General features: G+C 40.5%; 1 protein-coding gene across 9 annotated transcripts in view; it reads right to left on the bottom strand.

Annotated features, from left to right (window-relative positions):
* The window catches only part of PLPPR1 (phospholipid phosphatase related 1), a 335,427-nt gene that overhangs the window by 87,131 nt on the left and 226,953 nt on the right, over positions 1-21,343 (bottom strand). The window lies entirely within an intron of this gene.

Raw genomic sequence — 21,343 nt, 5'->3', positions numbered from 1 at the left:
CCCATTTGGGTGCTGGTTCATGTCCTGGCTGCTCTTCCTATCCAGCTCTCAGCTTATGGCCTGGGAAAGCAGTGGAAGATGGCTCAAGTGCTTGGGCCTCTGCACATATGTGGGAGATTTGGAGGAAGCTCCTCACTCCTGGCTTCAGATTGGCTCAGCTCTGGTCATTGCGGGCATTTGGGGAGTGAACCAGCAGATGGAAGACCTTTCTGTCTGAATCTCCCTCTCTCTGTTAACTCTACCTCTCAGATAAATAAATAAAATCTTTAAAAAATGTGCTATTCTCATTTTCTATGTTGTTGATTTGCTTGGTGAAAACAAGCAGTGGTTTCATCCTATGTAATTCACAGCCTGCTCCTGTTTTAGTAATGGCATGTTAGTAGGGTTTTTCCAAGAATTTTTGTTTTTATTCCCATGCCACTGCTGCTTGCCAGTGTGGGCAAGAAACTTGTTGAGATGTTTATTATTTGAAAGGCATTTCTTTAGGTTTCAGTGTTTATGCAAACTTTTCCTTATTTTTATACTATTTAAAAATTTTGTAGGATAACAGGAGGGGCCTTGTGTTCAAGTAATTATTTGACATGGGATAAAATTATATAGTTTCAAATAATGTAATATGGCTCTGTTTATTTGATCTTTCTTATTTGGGTGTTTCATTTATTTAGAATAACTTCACAGATTAATATTCTTCAGCCCTTTGCCAATATTTCAAGTTTGCATCAGCATGAGTAATTTGAAAGCTAATTGGGGAAGCTGTTTAATGCACATTCTGTGTTATTTCTCTGGAACATGGGATTATAGACTCTTAAAACAGGAATGTACTTTAGAGATTATCCAGTTTCTCTTGGAGGAGGTAGCCAAAGTTCAGATAAGTAACTTGTTTGAGGCTCCAGAACAAGTTAGCAAGAGAATCTGGGTAAGAATATAATGTTCTTCGAAGTGCAGTGGATTTTTATTGCTCAATATTTGAAATGCCTAAAAGTATATGTATGTGTGGGGCCAGCACTGCAGCACAGTGGGTTAAAGCCCTGGTCTGAAATGCTGGCATCCCATATGGGTGCTGGTTCTAGTCCCAGCTGCTCCTCTTCCGATCTAGCTCTCTGCTGTGGCCTGGGAAAGCGGTGAAAGATGGCTCAAGTCCTTGGGCCCCAGCACCCACATGGGAGACCTGGAAGAGGTTCCTGGCTCCTGGCTTTGGATTGGTGCAGCTCTGGCATTGCTGCCATCTGGGGAGTGAACCAGCAGATGGAAGACCTCTCTCTTTGTCTCTACATCTCTCTGGAACTCTGTCTTTCAAATAAATAAATCTTTTTAAAAACTATATGTATGTTTATATATGTATATGTGTATATATGGTATATGTGAAGTTAGACATAATAAGAACTATCAAGACACAGTACCCAATTTTAGAAGTAGTACATTATTAAATGACATCTTGTATATGTAGTTCTAATCTTAGCCTATTGTGTGTTTCCTGTTGAACCCCTAACCTCATGCATTACTCAAAGAGGTCACTATTTTCTTTAATTTCTATTTAATTTTTATTTCCTTGTACATTGTACATCCTGGGGGTGCTTCCAAAAGTTCATGGGGGGAATGAAATTAAAAAATATATTTGAAGGGGAAGTATTTGGCACAGCAGTTAAGACACTGCATCCCCTATTGGAGTGCCTGGGTTTGAATCCTGACTCTGCTTCTGATGCCAGCTTCCTGTTGATGTGCACTCTGGGAGGCAGTGGGTGGTGGCTCAAACACTTAAGTACCTGCCACCCAGGTGGGAGACTTACATTGAGTTCTGGGCTCCTGGCTTCAGCCTAGTTCAGCCCTGGCTCTTGTGGGCATTTATGGAGTAAACCAATGGACAGGAGTTTCTCCCTGTCATTTTTCTTGGTCTCTGTCTGCCTTTCAAATAATATGAAAACAAACACATTTTTAAAAAGACATTTAGTGGCCAGTGTTGTAGCACCATTGCTTGCAACCATGGCATCCCATATTGGAGCTGGTTTTTCAGTCCCAGCTGCTCCATTTCCTGTCTAGTTTCCTGCTGATTTTCTTGGGAAGACAGCAGAAGATAGCCCAGGTATCTGGGCCCCTACCACAACTGCAAGAGACCAGAGGAGAGTTTCTGGTTCCTGGCTTCAGCCTGGCCCAGATCTGGCTGTTGTAAACATCTGGGGAGAGAACCAGTAGATGGAGGATCCCTCCCCTTCCCACTTCTGCTCCCTTTCCATCTTCCTCCCCCAGCCTTTCAAATAAATAAATAAATATTTCATTAAAAAGATACATTTATCTCCCTGCAAAGCAAGCTTAAACTGCATGTATACTTTTTTTTGATAATATGTATTTTCCATGAACTTTTTATAGACTTCTCATATATGAAGAAAAAGCCCAAATTTAGGGCTGGCGCCGCAGCTCACTAGGCTAATCCTCTGCCTAGCGGCGCCGGCACACCGGGTTCTAGTCCCAGTTGGGGCGCCGGATTCTGTCCCGGTTGCCCCTCTTCCAGGCCAGCCCTCTGCTGTGGCCAGGGAGTGCAGTGGAGGATGGCCCAAGTGCTTGGGCCCCTGCACCCCATGGGAGACCAGGAGAAGCACCTGGCTCCTGCCATCGGATCAGCGCGGTACGCCGGCTGCAGTGCGCAGGCCGCAGCAGCCATTGGAGGGTGAACCAACGGCAAAAGGAAGACCTTTCTCTCTGTCTCTCTCTCTCACTGTCCACTCTGCCTGTCAAAAAAAAAAAAAAAAAAAAAAAAAGCCCAAATTTAAAGACATTCACAGAGAGAAAAAAATGGAAATTCTTAACACAAGTTTACAGGAGTCTCTTGCTCAAATACCGAGTGATGGAAATGAGAGGGGCAGGGATGTAACTTAATAGAACAGCAATATCTAAAAAAGTGAGGCCCAGGTGAAAAACAACGTACATTTTTGGCTGTTAACTTGTCTTTCTGGAAACCCTCTCCATTCATTAGTTTTCCTCTTTCTTAGTTCTGAATCTCTCCATCTTCACTGCTTCTGAATATATTTCAAACATTCGAAACAAGCAAACACACACACACACACACACACACACACACTCTTCCCATGATTTTCTCACTTTTACCTACTTCCCAATCCACTGACTTTCCTACACTGCAAAGCTACTGAGGGGCTAACTTCATTTGCTCCTTTACACTCTCACATGCTTTGATGAAAGTCATCAGTGACCTTCTAATTGGAAAATTCAGTAAGTGCTGCTCAGTCTTGGGCTTATTTGATTTTGCAGCATTTGAAATTTGTGGTCACTTTTTTTTTTCCTTTCTTGAAGGTCTCACTTTGACTCCCTTCATGGGTACTTGTTACCCTGGCTCTTGGGATTCCATCTTAAGCCTCGTTTGTTAGCTCTCCTCATGTGCACATCTCAAGTGCTGATGCTTCCCATGCTCCTACTATCTCTGTAGTCTCCTCACTGTGTGTATTGGCAGATCTCACATAGTCCTATGGGTCTAATATCTCACACATTTAAATCTTTGTCTTTTAAAAATTTTTTAAATTTATTCATTTATTTGGAGACAGAGACAGTTCATCCATATGCTGATTCAGTCCCTAAATGCCTTCAACAGCCCTGGATGGGTCAGGCTGAAGCCAGGAGCCAGAACTCAATCCAGGTCTCCCACATGGGTAGGAGGGACCCAACTACTTGAGCCATCACCTGTTGCCTCTTGGGGTGAGCATTAAAAAGAAGCTTGTTTGGGAGTGGAGGCGGGACTTGAACCCAGACATTCTGATATTGGATGTGGGCATTCCAAGTAGCTTCCTAATTTCTGAGCCAAATGCCTGCCTGAAGTCCTTTCCCTAAACTCCAACCTGACTTTCCACCAAGCTTCTCCAATTCCTCTACACATACTTTGACAATTCAATGATCTGTAACTCTAGTCCAGACCTCTTTCTCTTTTGAAAACTAGAACCCTTTGTTGTTTCAAAGCCAGACACAAGTACTTCATACCAAAGATTTTCCAGTATAAATCATTCCTCCCCTCCCTCCCCTTTCTTAAACTTCCTCTAGCAATATATCCTCCTCTGAAAACTATACTACCATTCATACAATTGTTGAAGCTAGCAAATGGAAAGTCATAATTGAGTCCTTTCTTTTTGCCCAACTCCATATTCAGTCAGACTCCAAATCTGCTCAATATTATTTCATTATCACTCAGAAATGTCCCTTTTCATACCTACTGCCCTCATCACTTCTTTCTAGCACTAGCCTCTCAACTAGATTCCTAACTTCTGGTCTTTCTCTGGTCCAGAAGGATCCAGTTGCCATGCTGCCACTAAATCACTTGATTGAAAAGTAGTATATTTATTTACTTTTTTTCCTAGAGGACAAATATCCCAACTCCTTAGCTTGCCACCAAGATTTTACTGAGGTTGGATCCTCCCTACCTTTAATTCCTACGTCACAGCTCTCCTCTGAAAATATCCAATTGCCAAATCATGCAGTTTCTGTTTAAGGTAAGGTTACCTACAAGTGTCTGTCTTGGCTTATACTTCTGTGAATATTCATGTGTCCTTCTACTTCAGTTGTCCTATTTTCCATTTCTTTGTGATGAATCTTTTTTAGGTATAATTCAGCTGATCACAGTCACTATGAAGCCTCCTTGTTTTCTCTAAGTGTGATTGAAAACTTCATCTTCTGCATTCATGGAGGGCCTTATTTTCCTATTGTACTAGGTGGCACTGGCAAGTAATTGATTGTTTGTGTGATATCTTCGCCACTGTACTGGGAGATCTTCAAGAAAAATGACCAACTTCTATTTATCTTTGTAATCCTGGTAGACAGTGAGCACTTAGTCAATGTTTATGCAATAGATAAACCAAATGTGCACAAATACAACAGTGTTACTTCCAAAAAGGCTTGTCTTCGCCTTGGCCTCTATCAACATTTCTAGAAACTATAGAAAGTGAAAATTCTAGAAACTATAGAAAGTGGCAGCATTCTTTGACAAAGCCAGCGAAGAAGAGAGGCTGTAACCTAGGTAGCAGTAGTCTACGAACCTGGCAGAGAAGAGAAGCTGTGCTCTAGCAGAGAGGAGAGAGCTGTAATACAGACAGTTGTAACAAGAAGAGCTATAGGACAAGAACTGTGCTGCTCCTGACAAATCTGGCTAGAAGAAGAATCTGCCACATCTCTCCAACACAAGATACAGATCTGAGCAACTAGAGCTGCTGATTCGCCTATAACACTGACTCCAGAACTCTCACATCATATTTAGGGATTTGTCTGGGATTGCTGGAGGGGTGAGTGAAAGTGGGCTAAGACATGGTTACTAATCTCTGCCTGCTGATTTGCTATTATTCTTGCCTCCTGATTGGTTAAGACTATACACCTCAGAAAGTGGCCAATCAGAGAGCGCCACTTTGTATAAAAGAGCCAGCACTTGTACACTTCTCTGGCAACTCCTCCCTTAGGGTGCCCCTCCTGACTGCTGTGGAAGGAATCTTTTTGCTTTCAATAAACCTTGCTTTGCTCACTGTCCCTGTCCATGTGGAAATTCTTCTTCAATGTGAGACTAGCATCAACATTACCTTCATCATCCCACAACAGTACTGGCAGCACTCTCTTTTCTCTTTTTCTATTGTGTTAGATTAGGAATGACAATGAATTCTGTGCTCTCTCCAGTTGAGAGCAGAATCCAGTTCTCTTGCCCTTGAAGGTGGTTTGTTTAATCAACAGTAACACAAAACTAAAGGAATGCTATAAAATTTCAAAGACTATATCGGAATTAATCTTCCAGCTTCTGTCCTAGTCCCTTGGAATATCTAAATGTGATCATCATACTGTGAAGAAGCATCTTCACAAGTAGGCCACCTGTATATATTGTCTGACACAGAGCCAGTGAACTCTTGGCAGCTTCTAGTGCCAATGACTTGTCAACTACTGTGGATGCCCAACCCTGAAGAGCCTTCAGATAACTGGAGCCTCTACCAACATACAACTACAACCACATAAGAAACATAAGAGCCAGATAGCCAGACCCTTTTCAGTTTCCTGATCCACAATTTTGAGTATAAAATATTTAAGCCATTAATTTTGAAGTTTTATAGTATTAAAATATGAGTGGTTTGTTACATAGCAATAGGTAGCTGAAAAACAAGTAAAAATGTTGACTTTTATTGATCAACAATAAATTGCTGTGACAAAAACAGAGGCATGCCACTCAGATATCCCTTCAAGGAAGAACTTGCTTTTGAGCTGTAAGGTACAATCATTTGATTGTGTCCCCCAGGGGTTCATGTGCTAGAAGCTTGGCCTCCAGTATGGTGATGTGGAGGTGATGGAGCCTTTAAGAGGCAGGGCCTAATGGAGGGTAATTAAACCATGGAGTTCTGCCCTATGAAGGGATCAATGCTATCTCCCAGGAGTGGATCAAGTCTGGTAGGAGTGTATTAGTTCCCATGAAAATGGGTCGTTGTACAAAGAGTGACCCTTGTCTATTGCCAGTCTTTTGCTCTCTGCCTTACCATAAAACCCATGTTCTCTTTTCATTTCTCCCCCATGCTGTGACCCATACAGAAAGACCTCAGCAGAATGCTGTCCCCGTGCTGTTTGGATGCTTTAGTCACCAGAATCATAAGCCAAATAAACTTCTTTACTTTATAAGCTACCCAGCAACAAGTATTTAGTTATAATGACACACAATGGACTAAGATGAACAGAATGTGGTTAGCTGGTAGCCTCCAAGTGTTCAGTCCTTCACGGTCTACCTCATGTCTTGCCTGTGATCCTGTTCTTTTCAGGTAAAGTTCCAGTCAATGACTAATACAATGGGAGCCAAGGCCACATTTCCCTTGGAACATCTTCAATCTATTGCTGAATAATATGGCGTATGAAGAGCAAACAATTTCTGTAAAACTGGAGAGTCCCTAAATGAGCAATCTTTTCTCTAGAGCTAGCAGAGTTCATCTGTCTGCATCAAGGACTGATGAATCCACCTGCCTAACACTGCCTCCTCCTCTTTTCACAGATACAGCTTTAAAATGCCTATTCCTTCTCAACTCTGCTTCCTAAAGTATACAATACATGTAACCATTATAATATTATAATATCAAAGAATAACTTTTAAGATATGGTGGCACAATAAGCCCATCAACATGAACGTGGCTATTGGTCTTAGTTATTAATGGCTTAAGGTCATTGCTTGCTTTATTATTGTTGAAGTAAAACAAGGAAATAGCCTTCATTCATCATTGGCTACCTAGAGATATAGCAAAACCAGAACTGCAAATAAAGGGAGAGGACGAGTAGGATATCAACAGAGCATCAGGGGCTTGAGTTTGCATCTGTCTGAATAGAAATGACAGGACTTTCAATGGAATCATGAGCATCTCACAAAGATCCTATTGGACCCATCACACATTTGCTGATATGAAAAACATCAGCACAAGTTCACTAATCTCTTAACTTTTTCAGAAATCTTCATCTGATGCTTCTTGTTTAAGAATATGTGAGCTGGGGCAGGTATTTGACATAGCTCTTAAGATGCCACTGCATCCCATTTCAGTGCCTGAGTTTGAGTTCCCACTCTGCTTCTGATTCTAAATTCATGCTAACACACACTCTCTATATAGCAGGTGATAGCTCAACAACTTGGTCCCTGTCACCCATGTGGAAGACCTAGATTGAGGTCCTGGTTTCTGGTTTTAGCTTGGGCCAGCCCCAGTTGTTCAGGGCATTTGATGAGTAAATCAGAGAATTAGAACTCTCTTTACCTGTCTCTGTCAAATAAGTGTTTATGATAAGAAAAACAGAAGGGGCTGGTGTTGTGGTATAGCGGGTAAAGCTGCTGCCTTCCAGCACCCATATGGCCACCGGTTCAGGTCCCAGCTGCTCCATTTCCAATCCAGCTCCTGCTGGTAGCCTGGGAAAGGCAGTGGAAGATGGTTCAAGTGCTTGGACCCCTGATAGACACACCGAAGGCATAGAGGAAACTCCTGGCTCCTGCTTGATCCTGGCCCAGACCTAGATGTTGCGGCCATCTGGGGAGTGAACCATTGGATGGAGAATCTCTCTCTCTTTGACTCTCCCTCTCACACTGAAACTTTCTTTTTTTAAATTTTTTATTTATTTATTTGACAGGTAGAGTTACAGACAGACAGAGAGAGAGAGAGACAGAGAGAAAGGTCTTCCTTCCATTGGTTTACTTCCCAAATGGCTACACCGGCCAGAGCTATGCCGATCTGAAGCCAGGAGCCAGGTGCTTCTTCCTGGTCTCCCATGTGGGTGCAGGAGATCAAGCACTTGGAGCATCCTCCACTGCCCTCCCGGGCCACAGGAGAGAGCTGGACTGGAAGAGGAGCAGCTGGGACTAGAACCCAGTACCCATTTGGGATGCCGGCGCTGCAAGTGGAGGATTGACTTAGTGCGCCACCATGCCGGCCCCCTTACTCTGAAACTTTCAAATAAATAAATCTTTTTTTAAAAAAAGAAGAAAAATAGAATATGTGCGCTAAGCAGGGAGGTCTGATAATTTCCAGGCATTCATGTAGGAGCCCCGATAATGGATCTTTGAATGCACTGAAATTGTTTTGCAATAGAAGGTGAATCTGACTCTTGCTTCTTTGACTAAATTTAAACATAATTTTCTAAGTGGGTTGTGGTGGCCATGAAGAGTGCGTATGTGTGAGAGAAAATAACAATTACTCCATCATTTGAAATTAGGAATTTTATATCCTATTATGTCTTACTGGTATTCCATCCTTTGCTCTCAGATTTATAGATATATTTTCCTTCCCTCTGACAGTTGACATTACCCTTCCTGGGAAAGAGAAGAATGCCAGGAAAAGGGCAAGACTCCTCTGTTTAAATATTTGAAGAATTAAGAATCAGATTTGTAATAGCAAAAGTTTTTATAGCAGCCAAAGGACAGAAATTGGCCCTATATTTGGAAGACAGCAAAAATTTTGCGTGAACATTATCTTGGAACTGTGCAAAGACAGACTGGGTTGCTTTGATAGGTGGTGTGTTCTCTCTCACCAGAGGAAGCCAAACACAGTGCTGACAATTACCTGATGCAAATGCCATTAGAGGAGATTTAAGTAATCTGCAACAAGAGGTTTTAAAATCTTAGTACTAGAAATTCCATAAATACTAAAAAAAAAACAGGAGACAATATGAAGGTATTTCAAGGGATTTTACCTCTTAAAAATAACACATCAGAAAGGCATTACCATAATCAAATGTTAGTTCAGGTTCCCGTTTTGTCAGGTACAAAGCTCGGCTGATACCTTTAAAATTGTTTTTCTAAGCCAGCCAGCCAGGCACGAAATAATCTCACAGCTGCCTTAGTAAAGACGAATAGAAGAAATTACACTAATGAGGGCCTAATAAGGCCAACCAAGGGACCCCAGGAGTACCCATCTTTTTCAGATGAGGCTGGTGAATAAGTTGCTGATTGTAAGTGAGGGGGTTTATGTTGTCATTTTCTAAGCAGAGGTTTTGGGAAATTTATCAGTAGGGGGCATTGGTGTTCTATGAGCAAAACTACACCCAGAGAATAAATGCTCTTGGTAATTCTGAGCACTCTAAAATGATCAACAAGTCAAAGCACATAGGAAACTATTTTTCTTAGAAAAATATCCATAAAAATGTCATCTGTTCAAAATGAAATTTCAGGAAATGAAAGTACTCCATGTACATATTTGGTTCTTTCAAGATAAATCAAAGATGCTAGAGGCTTAAAAAAATTTTTTTTTTGAGTGAGAGCTCCTAGCAGCTGCAGATTCAGCACTTCCAGTCCCAGGAATTGAGAAGATAGCTGAATTTGCATCACCCAAACTGGCATCGCTAATGCTTGTAAGCTCCCATTTAACTGTAATGAGAGTGAAGTTAAACAGTTGTGTCTGTGCTAGAAACGTCTCCAATACAATAAATTCTGGCTTGTTTTTCTCTCTAGCCTTCTACTCTTATGAACAGTCATATATTTGTGAAAGGAATGGGGAAGAAAGGAAAATATGCAGATTTGAATTGCACAGTATATATGGTTAACCCATAGAGCTGCATTTCTTCAATTTCAAACACACATAATCTGTGGGCATTTGATGCAATGGTTGAGATACTACTTGGACTTGCAATCCCATATTAAGCTCTTAGCTCCACATCCAATCCCAGTTACCCACTAATGCACACCCTGTGGTGTAACAGGTGATTGTTCAAGTACTTGGGTTCTTGCCAGCCACACAGCAGACCTGGATTGAGTTTTTGGTTCCAGGCTTTTGAAAAAATTTTTAAAGTATATAAAACATTTTAAAAAGAATATGGTATCTTAAGAAACACCAGAAAGGAAGGCTACATTAAAACACCCATTTATGCTCAGCTACAGACTTCCCTGCTTCTAGTCTATCTGAAGCATGAGAAGGCTGACTAATTCCCATGCAGTTTCAAGGCTCCACCAGATCACAACTTTCATTCATGTCACACACGGAGAGAGCCCCTTCTAAGCAAGTGGTAGATACAGGCTACACAAGCCTCCCTAAAAACTGCCTCGACCCCTGAGGCCATATTCTGAACTCCCAATATGGGAGTTTCCAGTTGAGTTATACATAAATGTTTTCAGCTTAATAAATCCTTATAGTATTTAAGGCATAGAACTCTTATTTGTTTTCAAAGAAACATATAGTTGGAGACAATCTCATTGGAAAGAAGTTAAAACGCCAAGGGCAAGCATTGGTAGGAACAAAGGTAATAAGAGAGAGGGTAAAAGGTTCTGCATTTTATTTTTTTTATTTTATTTTTTTTGTAAAGATTTCAACAGTTTGCACCCACATAGAAACACAAAGTGAAAAATACTGTTTGAGTACTAGTTATAGCATTAAATCACAATGTACAGCACATTAAGGACAGAGATCCTACATGAGGAGTAAGTGCACAGTGACTCCTGTTGTTGACTTAACAAATTGACACTCTTGTTTATGGCATCAGTAATCACCCTAGGCTCTTGTCATGAGTTGCCAAGGCTATGGAAGCCTTTTGAGTTCACCGACTCTGATCATATTTAGACAAGGTCGTAGTCAGAGTGGAAGTTCTCTCCTCCCTTCAGAGAAAGGTACCTCTTTCTTTGATGGACCTGTTCTTTCCACTGGGATCTCACTCGCAGAGATCTTTCATTTAGGTCATTTTTTTTTTTTTTTGTCAGAGTGTCTTGGCTTTCCATGCCTGAAATACTCTCATGAGCTTTTTAGCCGGATCTGCGTGCCTTAAGGGCTGATTTTGAGGCCAGAGTGCTGTTTAGGACATCTGCCATTCTATGAGTCTGCTGTGTATCTTGCTTCCCATGTTAGCTAGTTCTCTCTCTTTTTTATTCTATCAGCTAGTATTAGCAGGCACTAGCCTTGTTTATGTGATCCCTTTGGTTCTTAGTCCTATCATTATGATCAATTGTGAACAGAAATTGATCACTTGGACTAGTGAGATGGCATTGGTACATGCCACCTTGATGGGATTGAATTGGAATCCCCTGGTATGTTTCTAACTCTACCATTTGAGGTAAGTCAGCTTGAGCATGTCCCGAATTGCACATCTCTTCCCTCTCTTATTCCCACTCTTATATTTAACAGCAATCACTTTTCAGTTAAGTTTCAACACTTAAGAATAACTGTGTATTGATTACAGTATTTAACCAAAAGTATTAAGTAGAACAAACAAACAAAAAATACTAAGAGGGATAACGTATTAAGTTGTTCATCAACAGGGCAAGGGCTGATCAAGTCACCGTTTCTCATAGTGTTCATTTCACTTTAACAGGTTTCTTTTTTGGTGCTCGGTTAGTTGTCACTGATCAGGGAGAACATATGATATTTGCCCCTTTGGGACTGGCTTATTTCACTCAGCATGATGTGTTCCAAATTCCTAACAGGGATCACTTTTACAGTTAAAATTTAAACACCTAAGAATAATTGTGTGTTAATTACAGAGTTCAAGGGTTCTGCATTTTAAAAATAAAGATTTATTTACTTATTTATTTGAAAGGCACAGATAGAAAGAGGGAGATAGACACCCAGAGAGAGAGAGAGAATCTTCCATTTGCTGGTTCATTCCCATAATGGGCACAATGGCAAGGGCTGGGCCAAAGCCAGGAGCTTCATACAGATCTCCCCCATGGGTGACAGGGGCCTACGTACATTGGCCATTTTCCACTGCTTTCCCATGTGCATTAGCAGAGCACTGGATTGGAAGTAGAGCAGCCAGCACTCATGGAACCTGACACTCATATGGGATGACAGCAATGCAGGTGGGAGCATATCCTGCTGTGCTCTATGGCTTTGCATTTTAATCATGAATTTGGAAATGGGGGGCAGGGGATCAGGGAGAGGGATAAAGAAGAGACAGGAAGCAAGTGAAAAGCTTGGTTCTTTGGAGATGAAGTAGCTCATAAAAAATTTTCCAGCTCATGAGGACTTTATTAAACTAGAATAGGTAACACTAAATTTGTGATTATTTGTAGTATTTCAAGGTATACTCACTCCTTACCCCCCAAGCTTCTACAAACAACTGCATTGTGGGTAGATATGTGTATGTGTAAAATAGTAGGGGGAAAAAATCAAACCTGAAATCCATGAGCCAAAGCAATTCAAAGCATAATCAAATCAAACATTGCTAAAAAGCAATACGGAATCTCCCTCAACTATTTTAAAAAGTACCTGGGAGAATTAAACTCTTCCAATAGGAGAAATTTTACTGGATCTCTATTTCATAGATATGGATTAACCCATCTAAAGGTAGAAGGAAAGGAAAAGAACAACAACAAAATGGTCCAATTTGTAGCTAGACCTTAGGCTATAGATGGAGCCCAAGTGAACCACTGTTCCCTTCCAACAAGTATTCTTTTATTGGAACAACAATTCCTGTTCCTTTATCTCTTCCTTCCCTTCCTCTATTGGCTGTAATGGGGAAAGGGCATGATATGGGCTGGGGGTTGCAAAGATGAAGGATTTTTCCTCAAGGAAAAACTCTAGCCTTAGAGCAAGACCATTCAAATCCTTGCTCTGTTGCTGCTGCTAACCAGCTGTGTGAACCCAGCTATGTCACTTAACCCCACCCATCTCAGTAAATTAAGAAAAATAATTCCTAATACAATAGAAGAAAAATATGAATGCATGAGGAATAATAACCTCTTGTGAAGGAATATTCTAGGCACTGAGAGCTAGGTCTCTCTCTCCCTTTGCTTTTTATCCAGTAGATGCAGAATTAAACAGTAAAATGTAGAGTATAACAATGCAGAGTATAACAGAACAGAGTGATTAATGAGAAAAAAAGGTAGGGACCAGCTGTGGTACAATACGTGGGCCCTGCCACCCATGTGGGAGACAAGGACGGGGTTTCTAGTTCCTGGCTTTGGCCTGGCCCAGTACCTGCTGTTTGACCATTTCAGTAGTAAACCAGCAGATGGAAGATCCTTCCCCCTCTGCCTCTTTCTCCCTCTCAATCTCCACTACTCTGTCACTCTGCCTCTCAAATAAATAAATAAATCTTTAAAAAGGCTCTTTACAAAACACATCTTAACAAAACATGGTGTTTTTATTTTGTTTTTGAATACCAGCCTTTGTGGTGTTGACTTTTACAAGAGCCAGGTAAGTAGCACTCATTTTCACCCAGCAAGAGTCATGAAACAGTTAAGAGAGAAAAGAAGATGAAAATAACACCTCGTTACTCCTGAAGGCTGGGTTACATAGTTTGTGGCTTAGGTGACCTACTACTGAACCACAGACTTGGGCAGCATCACCTACACAATCAGAGATGGTGCTAGAAAACCACAATAATTCCCACATAGAAGCAGCAGCTTAGAAGATGTGTGTCCTGTGGTATCTGGCTCTCGAGATCTAGGAGGGAAGGAGGAAGCCCAGCCATGCATGCCCAGTTCTCCTTCTTTTCTTGCCAATCTCATCATTTATTCTTCCTGGGGGAAGAGCAATGAAAAGTGTGGAAAAAAGCCCTATTTCATACTCTCATGGATATTGCTCTGTATGAAAAGCAATGCCAGGCATGGGGAATGTGTGTCTATGAGCGTAATTCATCTCAATTCATTCCTGTTCAGAATGAATTAGATTTTACAATAGTGAAATTTATTCCACGTAGCAGAACGCTGTATCAATATCCTTAATTTTTAAATCGACCACATTTTGCATCCTGAGGACTACATCTTGGTTTTATTCCGAAATGGCTTGAAATGAGATGTGATATGTCTGGATTCCCCTTTCCTCTATTCAATCTTTTAATGTGTTTAATTTCCAGAGATAGCTGGAGTGGTTCCAGAGGTGGGGGGGAGTAGACTGTGGTCTGTAATGATCTTTGACAGCGTGACACAGAGTGCTGGTTTTTACAGTAGTAGTCAAAATTAGACAGTAATGAGAGAAAATATCACATCTTTATAAACAGAGTGCTGATTCAAAGGAACTTAATGAGAACATACAAGAGGAAGTGCACTTTTGCCACTGAGTATTAAACATTAATTAAAGTCAGAAGGCAAGAGTCAAATTGCCTCTTCATTTCAGTCATGCAGCAAGACACAGAAATTGGACTGGCTTAAGAAATGCTGATTTTTCTGCTTGTGACCCTCCAAATGGATGCTCTAGATTTTTGGTCAGTTTTGATGCTGGAGTTTACTTCCTGTTGTAGACATTCTCAACATCTTTTAGCAGAACCTCAGAGGTGAAAGTATTCAAGAGCATAGAATTTTAGAATTAGGCATCTTATTTTTAAAAAAGATTTTAAGTATTTTTTTGTTATACAAGATGCTCCATATGAAATATAGTACAATCTATGAAATAATATATGCACAGAAAATTCTAGAAGTGAATACATCAAATTTTTATAAATTGATTTCTTTGAATGATTGCATCCTGAGTAGTTATTTCTTCTCTTTCTTTTCTGTATTATACATGCATTGGCTTTATAAAAGAAGAAAACAAAATAACATTTAATGTCTAAAGTTGTGGATATTCCCATGGATGAGAAAAATCACTGACCCCAAATTGGCAACAGAGCACTTAGGGAAACTAGCCTCTGTCTCTAATATTTTGAGGATGTGGCAAATCTGAGAAATTACAAACTAACAATGACAGTTAACATCCGATCTTTACACTGTACTTTTTTTTTTTTTTGCTGAATGATTGCAGATACACTTTGGTGTCATTGAAATCATGCTTAAGAATTATTTTGGAGAGATCCCAAGATGGTGGCATAGGGAGGGCACTTACTGCTCTAGTCTAGGGAAAGATAGATTAAAAAAAAAGAGAGAGAGTGCAATCTCAGGGAAAACATCAGAAGAAACTCCACGCAAATTAGAGGGACCTTGTGGATCTATGTGGAGGGTATAGACATGCACAACTCACGACTCCAGCAGCTGACAGCCTCAGCACCAGTTTTTAAGAGTGAGGTGGGACCAACAGCAGCAGCCCAAGCCACTGGATATAAAACTATGGGAAAACCTAGCATGAGTCTGGCTTGGAGCCCTGTGGGGGACAGTGTACCTGCCAACCTAGAGGTGGGAAAAAGAGGGAACACATTGCTCTCACCCCAAACACCTGGCACCAGCATCCTGTAGCTGGCTGAGAGAGGGCAGGCGCCATTTTGGACATACGTAACAGCTGTGCCAGCTTGTGTCTGTGTGCCCAGCAACCAGCTGAGAGGAGGTACCCGAGTCTGGCTGGGAGCATTGACAGGGGGCTGTGTTCTGGGATGGACTGTGAAAACACTGTGGCTGTGTAGGAGGGCACAGGGTGTGGTGGGTCTTTGGGCAGCCACTGTGGGCAGCTCCACACACTCAGGGCACCCTGACTGCCAGGCGATAGTCATTGCTGCAGTATCTGTGCTCACACTGAGGACTGCACGGATCATTTGTGTGGCAGTGCAGATGAATACTGTTCCCACTGGGGCTAGTGGTATCCTTGGAAGTAAGGAGGTGAGTATGAGTCTATGCCAACAGAGCTGACCAAACATCCCATCTAATAAAAAGAGATTTACCACTCCCAATTTTGGTGTCATCTTGGACAATCCCCTCACCCTAGAAAACTGAACAGAGCTCCCTAGCCACACCCAACACACACCATTGGGTATTCACTGAAAGAGCAGACACTTCATTACGCCACAGAGGCATGGTCAAAAGATAAAAGCCATCACAGGGAAAAAAGAAAAAAGAAAACCAATAAGTATATCCAACAATGCCTAAAAATAATGAATAAATTCAACAAACAAGAATAAGGAAGACAATATGACGGCCCCAAAGGGACACAGAAACATTCAATACTAGAATGTGAAGATGAAGAGATTGAAGAAATGCTGGAAACAGAATTCAAAAAATTGATTGCATGATTACATAGAAATAATCAGAAGCAAATCTACAAGTTAAATAAATCCATACAAGATATGAATAAAAATTTTCCCATGAAATTGAGGTTTTTAAAGAGAAAACAAAATGAAATAACAGAAGTGAAGAATTCAATAGATCAAATAAAAATGTGGTGGAAAGCCTCAAGAAAAGATTTGTTGAGTCAGGAGAAAGAATATCTGAGTCAGGCTGGCGCCGTGGCTCACTAGGCTAATCCACCGGCTGCAGCGCCAGCACACCAGGTTCTAGTCCTGGTCGGGGCACCGGATTCTGTCCCGGTTGCCCCTCTTCCAGGCCAGCTCTCTGCTGTGGCCAGGGAGTGCAGTGGAGGATGGCCCAAGTCCTTGGGCCCTGCACCCGCATGGGAGACCAGGATAAGAACCTGACTCCTGCCATCTGATCAGCGTGGTGTGCCAGCTGCAGCGCACCGGCCATTGGAGGGTGAACCAACAGCAAAAGGAAGACCTTTCTCTCTGTCTCTCTCACTGTCTACTCTGCCTGTCAAAAAAGAAAAAAAAAGAATATCTGAGTTAGAAGAAGAAAAATCTCTGGAAAAAAATAATAACAATAAGAAGAAATTAAAAAACTTAAAAACAATGTTGGAGGGCCGGTGCTGTGGCATAGTGGATAAAGTCACCACCTGCACTGCTGGCATCCCATATGAGTGCCTTTTTAAGTCCTGGCTGCCCCTCTTCCAATCCAGCTCTCTGCTATATCCTGGAAAAACAGTAGAAGATGGCTCAAGTCCTTGCACCCCTGCACCCACATGGGAGGCCTGGAAGAAGCTCCTGGCTCCTCCTGATCAGCTCAGCTCCGGCTGTTGCAGCCATTTGGGGAGGGAATTATTGGATCGAAGACCCTTGTCTGTCTGTCTGTCTCTCTCTGCCTCTCTGTAACTGTTTTTCAAATAAATAAATAAATACAGACAGTGTTGGAGATTTATGGGATACTATCAAATGACCCAATACACTGGTCTTAAGAGTTTTTGAAGGCATGTAAAAGGGGATGGATTAAAAGGCCTACTTAATGAAATAATTAGAGAAAACTTCCCCAATCTGGAGAAAGAAAGGGACACCCAAGTACAGGAAGCCACATAGATCTCCTAATAGATATAACCAGAAGAGATCTTCACTATGACACATTATAGTCAAACTCTCCACAGTAAAACATAAAGAAAAGATTCTAAAATGTGCACGAGAGAAATGCCAGGTTACTTTCAGAAGAACCCCAATTAGATTCACAGCTTACTTCTCATCAGAAACCCTACAGGCTAGGAGATAATGATCAGATATATTCCAAGTATTAAGAGAAAACAACTGCTGTCAACCCAGAATACCGTACCCGGCAAAGCTCTCATTTATGAATGAAGGTGAAATAAAGACCTTCCATAACAAACTAGAAATTGAAAGAATTTGTCACCACTTGTCCAGCCATACAAAAGATGTTTAAGGATGTGCTAAACAAACACAGAAATATCATCATCACTGTGAAAGGAGGTGAAGGCAGAAAAATATCCCAGTAAAAGTACAAAGCAAATCCAAAAGACAATAGGAATATTTATGGGAAAATGGCAGGGCCAAGTTGTTACTTATTAATAGTCACCTTGAATGTAAACAACTTCAACTCTCCAATCAAAAGATACAGATTGGCTGAATGGATTAAAAAAACTCATGGCTGGCGCCACAGCTCACTAGGCAAATCCTCTACCTGCGGCACCAGCACCCTGGGTTCTAGTCCCAGTCGGGGTGCCAGATTCAGTCCTGGTTGTTCCTCTTCCAGTCCAGCTCTCTGCTGTGGCCCAGGAGTGCAGTGGAGGATGGCCCAGGTCCTTGGGCCAGCTCTGCACCTGCATGGGAGAGCAGGAGGAAGCACCTGGCTCCTGGCTTTGGATCAGTTCAGCGTGCCAGCTGCAATGTGCCGGCCCCATAGCAGCCACTTGGGGTGTGAACCAACGGAAAAAGGAAGACTTTTCTCTCTCTCTCTCCCTCACTGTCTAACTCTGCCTGTCAAAAAAAAACAAAACAAAAAAACAAACAAAAAAACCATCTATTTGCTGCCTATAAGAAACACATCTCATCAACAAAGTTACACACAGACTGAATGTGAAAGGATGGAAAAAGATTTTCCATGCTAACAGAAACCAAAAAAGAGCTGGTTGAGCATTCCTAATATCAGATGAAATAGAATTTAACACAAAAACTGTTAAGAGAGACAAAGAAGGGCACTATGTAATGATCAAGGGATCAATTCAACAGGAAGATGTGACTATTATAAATATATGTGCACTCAATTACAGGGTACATGGCTATTTAAAAGAAATGTTAATGGATCAAAAGGGAGACATAGACTCCAATACAATGGTAATGGAAGACTTCAATACCCCACTTTCAGCAATGGTCAGATCAAATGGACAGAAAATCAGCAAGGAAACAACAGAGTTAATCAATACTACAGTCCAAATGGACCTAACAAATATCTACAGAAGTTTTCATTCTGTTGTAGAATACACATTCTTCTCATCAATGCATATAACTATCTCTAGGATAGACCACATAGTAGATCATAATGCAAGTCTCAGCAAATTCCAAAAAATCTTAATCATACCATGCATCTTTACTGACCACAGTAGAATGCAGCTGGAAATCAACAACTCAAAAATCTCTAGAACATACACAAACACCTGGATACTGAAATATATGCTCCTAAATGAAGAATGGGTCATAGAAGAAATTAAAACAGAAATAAAAAAATTTCTAGAAATGATGAAGATGACAATGCAACACCAAATATCAAGCACAATATCAAAACTTACGGAATACAGCAAAAATAGTGTTAAGAGGACAGCTTATAGCAACTAGTGCTTACATCAGGAAATTGGAAAGGCACCAAATAAATGATCTATCAATGCATCTCAAGAATTTAGAAAAACAACAGAAAACCAAACCCAAAACTAATAGGAGAAAAGAAGTGATTAAAATTAGAGAAGAAATCAACAAAAACAAGAGATCAGCAAAACATAGTGCTTTTTTTTTGAAAAAGTAAACAAAATTGACACACCATTGGCCCAACTAACCAAAAAAAAGGTTAGAGAAGACTCAAAACAATAAAATTAGAGTTGAAAAAAGAAATATAACAATACACACCACAGAAATAAAAAGAATCATCAGCAATTACTACAATGAGCTGAATGCCAACAAATTGAGAAACCTAGCAGAAATGGAGAGATTCCTGGACAAAACAATCTACCTAAATTGAGCCATGAAGACATAGAAAACCTAAACAGAACAATAACTAAGATGGAGATTGAATCAGTAATAAAGACCATTTCAACAAAGAAAAGGCCAGGATCAGATGGTTTCACTGCTGAATTCTACCAGACATTTAAAGAAGAACTAACTCCAATTCTTCCAAAGCTATTTAAAAAAATTTAAAGGGAGGGAATCCTCCCAAACTCCTATGAAGCCATGACCACCAAAACCTGAAAAAGATACAACAGAGAAAGGAACTACAGAACAATTTCACAGATGAACATAGATTCAAAAATCCTCAACAAAATATTAGCCAATCGAATCCAACAACACATCAGAAAGATCATTCACCTTGATCAAATGGGATTTATCGCTGATATGCATGGATGGTTTAACATTGGCAAATCAAATTATTATATCACATTAACAAATTGAAGACCAAAAACCATAAGATTATCTCAATAGATTCAGAGCAAGCATTTGATAAAATAGAACATCCTTTCATGATAAAAATTTTAAGCAAACTGGGTGTAGAAGGAACATTCCTCAACACAATCAAGGTAATTTATGACAAACCCATGGCCAGCATATAATTGAATGGGGAAATGTTGGAAGCGTTCCCACTGAGTTCCAGAACCAGACAAGGATGCCTATTCTCACAACTGATATTCAGTGTAGTCCTGGAAGTTTTAGCTAGAGCCATTAGGCAATAAGAAATCAAAGGGATAAAAATTGGGAAGGAGGAAGTCAAACTATCCCTATTTGCAGATGACATAATTCTATATATCAGGGATCCAAAAGAATCCACTTAAGAGACTATTGAAACTCATAAAAGAGTTTGGTAAAGTGGTAGTATATAAAATCAACACAGAAAAATCAATAGCCTTTGTATACACAGACAATGCCATGGCTGAGAAAGAACTTCTAAGATCAACCCATTCATAACAGCTCAAATACCTTGGGATAAATTTAACTAAGGACATCAAAGATCTGTGAGATATGAATTATAAACATTAAAGAAAAAGACAAAAAATGGAAAAATCTTCCATGTTCATGGATTGCAAGAATCAATATCATCAAAATGTCCATATCATCAAATATAATACACAGATTCAATGCAATCCCAATCAAAATACCAAGGACATTCTTCTCAAATCTAGAAAAAATGCTGAAATTCATATGGATGCACAGGAAACCCTAAATGGCTAAAGCAACCTTATACAACAAAATCAAAGCCAGAGGCATCACAATACCAGTTTTCAAGACATACCACAGGGAAGTTACAATCAAAACAGCCTGGTACAAAACAGAAGAATGGACCAATAGGACAGAACAGAAAATCCAGGAATCAATCCACGTATTTCCAACCAACTTATCTTTGACAAAGGAGCTAAAATCAATCATTGGAGCAAGGACATTCTCTTCAACAAATGGTGCTGGGAAAACTGAAACTCCATATGCAGAAGTATGAAGCAAGACCCTGGCCCGATACTTACACAAAAATTTGGTCAAAATAGATCAAAGACCTAAATCTACGACCCTATATCATCAAATTACTAGAGAACATTTGGGGATACACTGTAAGACATTGGCATAGCTAAAGAGTCTTAGAAAAGACCCCAGAGGCACAGTCAATCAAAGCCAAAATGAAAAGGAGATTATATCAAATTGAGAAGCTTCTGTACCGCAAAAGAAACAATCAGTAAAATGAAGAGGCAACTGACAGCATGGGAGAAAA

This window comes from Oryctolagus cuniculus, chromosome 1, assembly GCF_051225735.1.
Source record: "Oryctolagus cuniculus isolate XC-2025 breed Fujian yellow rabbit chromosome 1, ASM5122573v1, whole genome shotgun sequence".
NCBI lineage: Eukaryota > Metazoa > Chordata > Mammalia > Lagomorpha > Leporidae > Oryctolagus > Oryctolagus cuniculus.
The sequence above is the reverse complement of the archived record's forward strand: the minus strand, read 5'-3'. Positions and strand labels throughout refer to the sequence as shown.